This window comes from Apium graveolens, chromosome 1 (assembly GCF_009905375.1).
Source record: "Apium graveolens cultivar Ventura chromosome 1, ASM990537v1, whole genome shotgun sequence".
NCBI lineage: Eukaryota > Viridiplantae > Streptophyta > Magnoliopsida > Apiales > Apiaceae > Apium > Apium graveolens.
In genome coordinates, this window is record NC_133647.1 from 81,531,928 (window position 1) to 81,544,202 (window position 12,275).

The 12,275-nt window shown below is 31.9% G+C and overlaps 1 long non-coding RNA gene across 1 annotated transcript; it reads right to left on the bottom strand.

The window, feature by feature from the left end:
- Nucleotides 1–3,072: 3,072 nt before the first annotated feature.
- LOC141720108 (uncharacterized) lies at nucleotides 3,073–6,047 on the bottom strand. The gene is made up of 4 exons (XR_012574218.1): nucleotides 5,751–6,047; nucleotides 4,623–5,265; nucleotides 3,342–3,416; nucleotides 3,073–3,214 (listed from the first exon to the last, which is right to left on the bottom strand). It is a non-coding gene; the product is annotated as an uncharacterized LOC141720108 (long non-coding RNA).
- Nucleotides 6,048–12,275: the final 6,228 nt, after the last annotated feature.

Genomic DNA, 12,275 nt, shown 5'->3' on the forward strand with positions numbered 1-12,275 from the left:
CACGTCCTGCTCTTCCATCGGTGTTAGCTATAGTACCTCCTATTGTGACAGTTGTATCTTTTCAATATATTATTCTATTCCTTGATGTGAGACCACCTATTCTAGGATCCCCACCTGCTGATTCTGGTTCTACCGGACCTTCAGCTGTGAGTGCAACTTTTCATTTTATCCCACACCTTATTCCATACCATCCATTTGAAGCCTATTTTATAGAGTAACATCACCTATAAGGATGGATTCGAGAGCTACAACATATGATGAGTACACAAAATATTAAGAAAGGTGAGAAGAAACCTAGATAGAGTAGTAATGTGATGTGATATTAGCCGACCTTGTTTTATAGAATAGATTTGATGATTATTGGATACACCTGTTATATTTAGTAATCGTAAGGGATGATGATGAGAGTATTACCAGTATGGAAGACTAGAAGGGAAATTACGAATAAGATACTATGCAACGATAACTGGAGTTTTTGTTGACCAATGAAGGCAAAATGGACCCAATAAGGGGTAGAGGATATATGGAAATGAATGGGATCTTATCTGAGTGTTTCTCTAATTTGATACCTTGTAGTGGTTGAGAAGGACAACAACCAACTCACATATTAATAACAACTAGGTGTATGATTTTCAAAAATTCAAACAGTTTTTGAAAGAGATTTTCTTAACAAAATTTTTCTAAAAGACCTTTGAACAAAACAAGTTTTAAAACTTGGTTATCCAATTACTACTTGAGTTTCTCGATGGTTATAAGATTTGGATTACCTAGAAGAATACTTGTTCTAGAAGTTAGTATGGTTAATTTAGAAGGCCAAATAGACCCGCTATTATGGAAAAGATTTGATTGTTCCTAACAGAAAAGTGCAAATCTTGTTTGATAAGTTTAACGATAGAACAATGCACGGAGAAACTATTAATCCAATTTCTGTGACTATTAGAATTCAAAGAATACATCGATTTACAAGAAGCCGAGTATGATCAAAGAAGATTGAGAAAATGTTCAGACTTTTCTAAAGGAATAATATTATTAGCAAATGATTCGATATGTTGAATGATCAGTAGCGTAAGCGAAATTTGAAGTTGTGATTGTAAATCTCGTAAGAGTGCAAATATGGTCGAATTATAAAAATATTGAACATGGAAGCGCGACGCTAAAGATACAAGACCTAGTAAATGAGAATTTATTCTAATGATCGATTTAAGAAGACATTTCAGAGAAATTTCTATAGTTAATATATGACTCGGAATGGGATATATTGATCGAAAAATCGTTACAGCTGTAAATAGATGAAATATGGATGGAGACCAATGTTATCATTCTTTTCTATAATACTATACATTCTTATGAATCTTGAACAAAGTATGAACTTCTTTCATAATCAGCTCTATGAGGTGATAAGAAAATTGTTGTGTTCCTTTTAAAATCATTTTTCCCTCAAGTCTTATTTTTTGATTGAGACAAGCAGTAGTATGGTATGACTCTTTGTTGGAATAACGAAGAGTCTGGTGGGACGCCACCTAATTATATGCTGTATGCCATATAGTATGAAAGACTGGCCATCTTGAGTACAAATATGGTTGTCTCATTCATATCTAAATCATCATTCATTCTTTCCTCTTCAATTATGACTTATTGATTTATGGATCCTTCCGATTATTTTCTTGTACTGTTATTCTTCACAAAAGGTTTCCAATCAGAATCATATACACAAATTCCCTTCTTATGTAAGGTCTATTCTTTAAATGTTTTAAAAAGGAAATGAAATGATCCCGTGTAGCAGATGGAGTTACATGTTGAGTATGAATAATTGCAAGACAATAAATGGTGGACATATATGCGCAAAGAAGAATCATTACGCCAATAACATGGTTGTCACGACGATATCAAATCAGAAGCGGAAATCTGTATACATGATACATTTCAAGTCTGAGATTTTGGCATGAATTGAAGTAGTTAGTGAACCGTATGAGATAAATTAATAGAGAAATAAGAGAGTAAAGCTGCGTATATCGGATAAGGCAAATGATCGATTGGACAACAAAAGCGAATGAAGAAATTCTTAATAATAACCAGACAATCAATTAATACATTGTGAAGATGAAACATACCTCAATCATGTGGGAGATACTTGTCATGAAGGTTCAAGATCGAAAAAATTCTAGTTACGAATAAATTTTGAGTGTGTTCTTCAAGGAATGACTGGGTTTTCCCACTTAAGTAAGTCAGTTATGGTAAATTTGATGCTCATAACCGAGCCAGTGAAGAAGGTTCAGGCTGGAAAGACATAAGTGGAGATGAAGATATGGGGGTTTAACCGCAATAATTTTTAAGAAGTAATGCTTTGAAACCAATTGAATTCTTTCACAAGATTATGATAGTGTTGGGTTGAGACCATGTGTTGGTTATCAGAAGTTGAATAAGTTAACTAATAAGAACAAGTGTATATTGTCAAGGATAGATGGATTGTTAATTACACTACACCATAGATTGCCTATAGCAACCCTAAAAAATCATTGCTATATGGCACAAATCCATTGCAATAGATTTTATGGCAACGATTATTGAAAAATCAGGAGTAACGTTTGGTCTCGTTGCCATAAGGCCTTATGGTAACGAATTCAGGGCATATTATAACAGAGTAAAGAAGTTGCAAATTTGTCTTATAGCAACATTTTTATATCTACAAAAACGAATATAATAGCATTGCAATACACGAAGCTTCCTATGGCAACATTTTTTTACAACCTTTTTTGTGATAATTATTACAGTACATGGACTTATGCAACATATTTCGAGTCAATTGCAATAATTTTATTAACAAATTTGAAATATATGGCAACCATTTTACCCTCTATTGAAACATAAAATTTTAAAAAAAATTGGGCATGACATTTAGATTTCATTAACAGCCACCAAATAAAATTCTTATATCCACAACACAATTCAATAAGTAATCCACACAAAAGCAGTTTAACACTACTTATGTTGTTCCAATATTAACATATAAACCAAGTCTAATAAAATACAAAAGTCTCAAGGGAAAATAACATAATATAGTTTACACACCACAATGTTAAGTTAAAATTACATAGACTAAAATATACGATAGTTAATCATCTTTAATTTTCTTCAAGTTGAAATGCCTCTTCCTTTTAATTGCTGTTTTCAATCGAGGTTTGTTGTCTCGGTAAATTGGTCTATTACCACGTATCTGCACAAATTAAAAAGAGAGATTAAACGCTGACCACCATAATTATATACTCAAAACACATTTATATATATATATTGACCACTATCAAGTAACATAGCTAAAACCTGGTACTCATAATAAAATAGACCTTCTAGATGATACATCCATATGTTTTTGCTTCTCTGTTTGCAAAGTGCTTTCCCTTGCTTTCATCTTGTTGCGCCTGGTTGGATGAAGTACATAATTTATATGAAGCCTTGTTGGATGAAAGTACATAATTTATATGAAGATAGAGATATATATACTCAGAAAAAATTACATCCACAAACACATTCTTACAAAGAACATTGGTGCCAAGCACGGTAAAAACCTATAAAAATTTATGTGGGCATGTCCTAAACAAACTATAGGTAAAACTTGGACCACCCAACAATAGATTAACTAGAAGTTGTGCTTAAAGATATAAAGATTTGATATTTAAAAGCCAATCAATAAATAAACACTTAGGATTTGGCAGAAGAATCAAGAATAAAATCAGTTAAATCATATCATCCATAACATTAAGTACTCATAAAAACTCAACTATAAAGTAGAATGACATATAATAGTTCAAATATGCATACAAGCAATAACCTTGGATGTAAAATCATACCCAAGAAAGTTGAAACCGAGTAGTTAATGATCAGAATCATATAATTTGTATAGATTCAAAGTAGTAACTAGGGTGCATAAAATGTACAGTTGCATCATTTACATTTCAAATATGTTAAGCAAATCCAATTAAAATTGATATCATTCCCATATATGCAGAAAATCGGAATTTTGAGAATGTTTTGCACTTAATTTTGAACAATAAACTATATTAATCTGGGAGGTTATAGGTGCGGTATCATATACCATTGGAAAGGTATCGAACTCTAATTTCCAACAAATTTTACGGATCGAAAAAATTCATTTTCTACAGGAAATTATCCCATTTTTATTTAGAGGTGGTCAAACTGTCCAGAATTCTGAGAGTATTTTATAGTCCACTTTGACGAATTAAATATTTTGATATGCACGGTTCTAGGTGCAGTATGATATACCATTAGAAAGGTATCAAAGTCTAGTTTTCAGAAAATTTAATGGATCGAAAAAAATTCATTTTCTACAGAAAGTTATCCCATTTTTAGTCAGAGGTGGTCAAATTGCCCAGAATTCCCATAAAAGGATAGGCGAACAATTATGGTAAAAGACTAAGATTAAATACACATTGTTGCTGAATGAAGCTTTCCATTTTGTAAAAAGTTAATAATGGTATATCAATGTGTCATGGTAAAAAAATTATGATTTGCTCTTATCCACAAATTAAAAGGTGCATCAAGGCATTTAAAACCAACTATATATGAAGTGATATATAGTTGTGATAATAAGTGGCAACTAGAGAAACCTGAAATCTGCATTTGCTTTTTGTTATCATCCTTCCTATCGCGTTCGTTTAAAGAAGTATCTCGGTTGGATAACAAGATTGTATGTACAATATGTTATCCAACGGATATTTTTGCTCCTGCAAATTTATTGTGAACCCTTTAAATTTAGTTGTAGAAGGTTAGCAAGACCCTGCAAGTCATAGTTAAAGCTATGATATTACATACAAAGATATTAAAGATAAATATGGTGCTATTTTCTGAGGTAAATATATTTTTGAAAGCAAAATTATCTAGGCCTAAACTAGCAAAACGAAAAACCACACTGCTAGACACATCTAGGAAAGCTGACAAACAATCAAATGAACACGACATACTAAAAGAAATACCACGAAGAACAACAATTCTTTAAAATTTATTGTTAAGTGATAACTAATTAATGTAATAGGAAACTTCAAACCCAAGAACAGAACTAGAGAGGCGCGAGTGGTGGATACGTCCAGCTGAATCTAAGACGTCTATTTGGGGATAAAAGATCAATGTCAATAGCTGTTACAGGCTTCATTTGCAGCTCGATTGAGTTAAAACAGTCAATGTCATCCTTAAGCGATACAAAGCAAAGGCTTCCATTTGAATCTTGTCTCAATCTTGCAGACTTCAGTTTCTCTGCACAACCAACTTCTCAATAGGGAAGAAAGTTTTGGAATCATCATAAGATAGACAAGTTCCAGTAGTATATTATTAATAGAAAAATCGAAGAAACAAAAGTATGTAGAAATCACAGAGATATATAAATTATCACTTTCACATACAGTTACAGAGCAAAAAAGAACATACATTGACGGGGTATACATTACAAACAAATAACTAAATAGAAAAATAATACAAATAACTAATATGAACAGTACAAAAGCCTAAAAGAGAAACAAGAATCCAACAAACATAACTCAAATGAAAAATCCCTAATTAACTTAAACATATAGTTAATAGTCCTAATTTTAACAAACAAATATAATAAGAAATCCCTAATTAACAAAAACAGAAAAAACCATATTTAAATCAAAATAAAGAACCCCCAAATCGAAATAGTAACTCAAACATGACCACAATTTCAAGATTATAAAAAAAGGCCCAAAATGAGTAAAACATACCTCCAATTTGAGCTCTAATCTTCATGCATCTCTTCTTGTGCTTGAAGTTTCTAGCTTTTGTAGTCTTGAACTTCAGTGATCAATCTTTAATCTTCAATCTTTAAGCTTCACAGTCATGTGTCTCTAATCTCCCCGTACTTGTGTTTATTGTTGTGTGTATCTTCTTCTGTGTAGAAGGTGGTGGTGATTGTTTATTGTTATTATTATATGTGGTGGTGAAATGTTGAGTTTAGAAGGTGGTAGTTGATTGGTATACTTGAGGATTGGTTGTTGGTTGTTTGATTGATTGTTGGTGTCGGCTTGAGTCCGACTGGTAGTCAATAATATAAAGGAGATGCTGCCCAAATTTTCAGAAAATATCCTACTTTTAAAGATAGAAATTATACTTCCGTGTGTTGTTGATATTCCTGTTGATACTCCATATAATGGTGATCTTGGTTCTTGAAAGAGGTTGTTCCTACCAATCCGACTATATATAATTGGTCTTTGATTTCATTTAGCTAGTCATCACTTGGTGTAATTGATCAATTAAGTGAGTTAATTGGTTAATTTTACCAATTAATGGTCAGTTCGATGGAAATTGATTTTGATTAGATTAATTCAAATTTTGGTGTGAATTTTAAATCCGAAATCAAAGCAATGAGGAATTTGGAGAAAGTAAGAACACCATTAGAATTCAAAAATTACTGCAAGTGTGTGAGGCTTTATTTGGGTGTATTTGCCCTTTCTATTAGACAAGAGAAATAAAAAGTTATTTGTATGGACAAGTGAGAAGAATGTTTTCAAGAACTAGAGATTCAAGATAGAGCAAAGAGAAGAAAGGAAGGAAAGGAAGAAGGGAAGTGGAATAAATAAGAGATTAGTAACTACACCAGTATGGATTTTATTAGACAATCAAATAGATTTTATCATCTTTAAATAGGGTGTTATTAAAGGACTTGAAGGTGTACCAATATAGAACGATGATGTAATGAAAATTACCTTAAAATACCGGAAAACTTGCAAATATAAGTATCTGACGTATATGAATTGAAAGATTTCGATCCAGAGTTAGCCACATGAATGATTTATTTAGTGAAGAACCGAACGGTACTATTGGAAGACTCACTTATGTTAAGAAGAAGTAATGAACTATGAGAATGAAGAACTTAAATAGGAAAGAAAGTGGAATCAAAAGGATGATAAAGAAACATTATAAGATGCCATGATATAAGTAAGATATGGGTATTATGAGGGACAGAAGTAAAGTGAAGAATTGATGAAACAATTGTAAATTGAGATGGGGAATGCATCCCAGGAGTACGATTAAGTACCGAAGGCTAAAAGAAAATATCTAGTGACCAGACATGAAGAGAAAATAGGGGAAAACGTAATTAAATTATTATTGATAGGTTATCCCAAACCTAGTCATTCTCTTTAATTAATAAACAGTTTATCCAATAAGTGGATTAGTTGCTGCTTGAAGAAATGGTGGTACGTCATCAGATCCAGGAACTGATTGTAAATTATCAATATTATTTGATTTGAGAGTTGGCAAAAGTATTTAGAGTACAATGAATTATGTCAAACCAGAATATCATATACCACTCCCAAATGAACGAACATTAAGTAAGGCAGACTAAAAGATAAGAATTTGGTTAAACATCGATAACTCAAGGGATTCAAGTTACTCTGAGAATATGATACAAGACATCAATGTCAAAGAACACTTTCTGATAATATAATATAAAGAAAGAATAAACGTTATATGTGACTAGATTTCAAGGAAGAGCGTTGCAGTCAGTTTCGTATGAGAACTCCCTAGAACTCAAAATAAATGATAATATGGGTTAGAATATGCGGGTGATGCCTCCAGGTTAGTAAATAGTAAGAGATTTTAGCTCGGCAAATATACTGGATTGTGAATCAAGGAAATTAAGGTATGATGATAAGTTTGTGTGTCAATCATATCCGATCGAGATTTTCTCGTGAATTATTAATTCTGCAAGTAATTTCGAGAATGTTAGAAAACGAATACGTCATGATTTCAGTATATCATTCGCAGATGGACAAGAAGATTAAGGGAGTAATTAAAGAGCCTCAAATGCGATTGGAAGCGATTACAAACAAGGTTAATTGAACAAAGAAACATGTGGGAAAGAGGTTCAACAACCAATAATTATTGGAAACGTTCATGAGCACGAATTACTAGAATTAGGAAGAAAAATATTAATATGCGTTATGCTGGTCCTTTTAGAACAATAAAATAGGCAGGATAAATATAAGTGAGTTGGCTTCACCGCCACACGTATAGCAGATTCATAGGGTGTTTATATGGAAGAGTAATTTTGCTCCATTATATATATAAAATGGAGACTTGAGTTGAGTTATATGAGCAATGAATATAATAGGATGTCAGCAAGAGGCTGTTGAGTAATGATTGATGTTGTGAATTAAAATTTATGAAAAGTTGTAAGGTTGAGGTATCAACCTGAGAAAATGGAGATAAGATATTTAATGTATCATTATCTGATCCTTAGTGCGATTCTGAGGACATAATCCTTATAAGGGAGGAAGGATGTAATATCCGGGACATAGCGTGCAATTATTTTTATCGATAAATAATTATTATGTGATTATTATGTGATTTTTGGTGAATTATCTGATGATTGGTGTTGATATGTGGATGTTTATATGTGGTAAAATATAAGTATGTTAACTTTATTCTGTCCAGAATAAAATATAGATAATTATGGTATTTTTCTGGTAGTTTTTGGAGTGATATATGATTTTATAATGATTTATTAATTTATTAATTATTTTCTAAATAATTACAAAACTATTTTATTAAGCCGGGAATCGTCCAACTTCGATCGTTTTTACGTTTTTACAACCCAAAACTCTTCGGAAAACTCCTTCCTAACCTAATTTGAGAATTCCGGATATTTTCCGTATTTTGACTTTTTCGATCCATATTATGGTTTAACCCGTACACATCCCGGCGCAAAATTTTTGATACGATAATCATTTCGGTAGATCAACAAAACCCGTATTCTCGAAAGACGGGACATTATTACATTATTTTCATATAAAGTGTTTTATTAGAAGCCGGGTTTGGTTAATTATCCAATACGGGTATCAAATCAGATCGTTTTTGCAGTTACTTAGCGACTAAGTAACATATTTTTTGATCCAGCACAATCCAACACGTTCTAATATTCCATAAATATAAATAGCCCTTTTCTTATTTCATTTTATTCGTAAATTCATAATCAACCAGTAAAAACCGATAAAATACAGAGAAAACCCTAATTAATCGTGGCGTTCTTGAAAATCAAACTAAAATCCGAAGGCGTTATCAAACTCGAAATCGAGCGTGCTATATACCGAATCGAAGCTCTCGAAAAGCTCTTTCTGAATCAACCATCACTTTTGGTGCATAAATCAAGATTATTTTCTTATTTATTTATTTTAATTCGAATTATTTAATGATTAAAATAGGAATGTTTGTTCTTGATGTTGTTTGTGTGAGTTGATGCTTGAATCATGTAGATAATTTTATCCTGATCATTTTGGTATATTATATGACTGATTTGGAGTTCAATAACACGTTGAAATTGCTGTTTGATTCTCAAAATAATAAATTAGGGTTTAAATCGTTTGAATGTTCTTCATTGAGAATTGGGGGTTTTATTTTTGTTGATTCTGGGTATGATTGATTAGTATCAACTGATAGATCATTTCCTGAACAACTCAACCATGTAAAGAAATCATAGATTGGAAGCCGAAATCGACCCGCCGGAAAAGCTCGAAACTTCGCCGGCATTAATGGCGATTTCGCCGGACTTCCATTTCTGGAGGTTTTCTGCTACAGATATGGCCATATCCAGACTTCTGCTATAGTTTTAAACGAAACTCAGTTGAACCACGAGCAGAATAGTGATGTTTGGAAGAAGATCGGAGCTCGCCGGATTATTCTCTGGCCACCGAAGTCTGCAGTTCGTCCGGCCGGGTTATGGGTTTCTTCCCGACCCGTTTATCGAATTAGCCGACCCGGTTTTGATCTGTAAAATCTAAATCTGATTATTGAAAACTTGTTTCTGATTTTTGGTTTTATAAGTAAATCAAAAATCTAATTTCTTCTATTCTAAAAATTTCTTTTAATTATTAATTTAATTCCAAAATATTTATTTAATTATTTTAAAATCAGAAAACTATTTTTAATTATTTATTTATTTGAAAATAAATCATATTTATTTATTAATTAATTTTAATTAGTTTTTAATTATTTTAATTAATCAATTAATTGAATATTAATTATTAATTAATTTAATTAATTATAAATTGATTTTAATTGATATAATAATTAGATTTAATTTTTCTTTTTTGATTTAAAAATTCTGAAAAATAGTTTCGAGCTTTAAAATATTATTTTAAATTATTTTCAAAGCTTAATAATTATTATTTAATTATTTTAAAGTCAGATTCAGGCGTCCGAACCCTATTATTTAATTATAAAATGATCCGGAGACCCGTTTTAATTCCGAAAAATGTTAAAAAATTCATACTAAATATCTTGAAAATCATTTTGACCCCAAATCTTCTTTAAAAAATTATTGAGTATCTTGCGTCCTATGTGCTATGTGCTATCTGATTGATATGTTATATGCCTATGTGGTTATTGTTTGAATGTTTTGGTCATAACTTTCAATCCGTAAATCGGATTTGGGTAAAATGAAGGGTATATAAAAGCTTATGACGTCCATGTGACGATTAGAATAATATGAGATTGAATATTGAAAGATACTTGTGATGCCTAACAGAGTAAACGAGGCATAGAAAAGAAATCCAATGATTAGTAAATAGAACTGAAGCATAGAAACATAAAGCAAGTGATCGATGTATAGAAGCAAGTTATAGAAAAAGAAGGAAAATGATGGATGAGTAAAACTGTAAGACGAGTACAAGTAAAGTTGGAAATCATCTATGATAAGGCAAGTACTTCTGAACCTTTCTTGAGATAAATTGCAAATATTTCTGAACTTTCTCATAACATGTTGCTAGTATTCAAAACAAATCATGGTTTATATTGCAAGCGCTTTAAACTATTCAACCTTGAACCCTGATCATATCATTGAACTTGAGCTGTAAGCTTTCTTTCTTGTAAACCACCAACTATTGATTTCCCAGATATTAAACCATACAAATACAATACTACTCCACAAATACAGACATACACCATAAACCAAATACTGAAACGGAATTAATTGAGTATACATGAACTTATATACCCTTTTATACCCTATGACATTAAAGATTTGTATCCAGTTTTATCCTTGAACCATTGTTCCTTAGATACCTGATTCTTCAACATACTTGAAGCCGTTTTTCATATACATATACCTTGATATACCCTGGTGATACTTATGAAATGTCTTATGCTCAGAGAGAAATGTTTTATCAATGTTAATTATGATTCTGTTTTATTGAATTACAATGGTTATTATATTTTTAGAATTGGATGGTTTTATAAATGTGGACCAGATTCGTGGTCAGACAAGATTTGTGGTCATATTAGGCCAATGCATCCCTTGGATCCAGTATAGAGAGCAGACCTGTATGCCCTGCTCGGGATTAGTGCGTGACTGATCAACAGCCTAACCTTAGTTTTTAAAAATGAAAAGTGAATATCGAATTCTAATCATTGGTTATCAAGAAACTTGATTCTTCGTAATCATTTCAATTGATCATTATTTAACCTCAGTGATTGCTATTATGACTTGCTGAGCTAGTTAGCTCACTCTTGCAAACCTTTTTATATTTTTAACAGTTGAAAAGGAAATTGTTGGTAATGAGGATTTCCAGTCCAGTGTGCGAGTTAGGATTCCAGGTTAAGTTGGATCGAACTAGCGGGAGCTTTATATTGTAGATGAGTTATACAAGATTGTAAGAATGATATCATTGTCAGTTGTAAGTTGAACTAGTTAGAATTTGGTACGATGTAATAAAAGTTAAGGTTGTGGCTTGTTTTTATACTTTAACCTGTTGATATCCGTGGTTGTGTAAAGAAGGGTCAATGTATATAATATTTTATATACAGGTTTATATATTGGGTGTGTGTTGTGAACCCCAAACTTCTGACTCGGGTTTAGAGGGCGTCACAGGTATAGTACGGACCTATGCCCATCCGCATAGACACACGTCATATCAAGGTACCCAGGCCCATTTCTGGCCTCCATAAGTAAAGGGTCCAGCCATCTCTGGCCCTTAGGGTCCAACTCATTCTTGGCCCTCATTGTAACCATCCAGTCCGTATAGTATTTTGATAAAAACCATTTTTGGTTAAAACATCACGATTCAGGGTTCGCAAATAACCCGGATCAATAGGTATTTGCTCAAGAGATAACAATTCATAATAAGGAACAAGAACAAAAAGGTACTTGCATAATTAAGAGTAATTACAGCGAAATGTAAAATATTTAACTATTCTGAATTTAGAATAGGGAAGAAATACTTGCAATATATCACAAGAAAGTTCGGGAATAC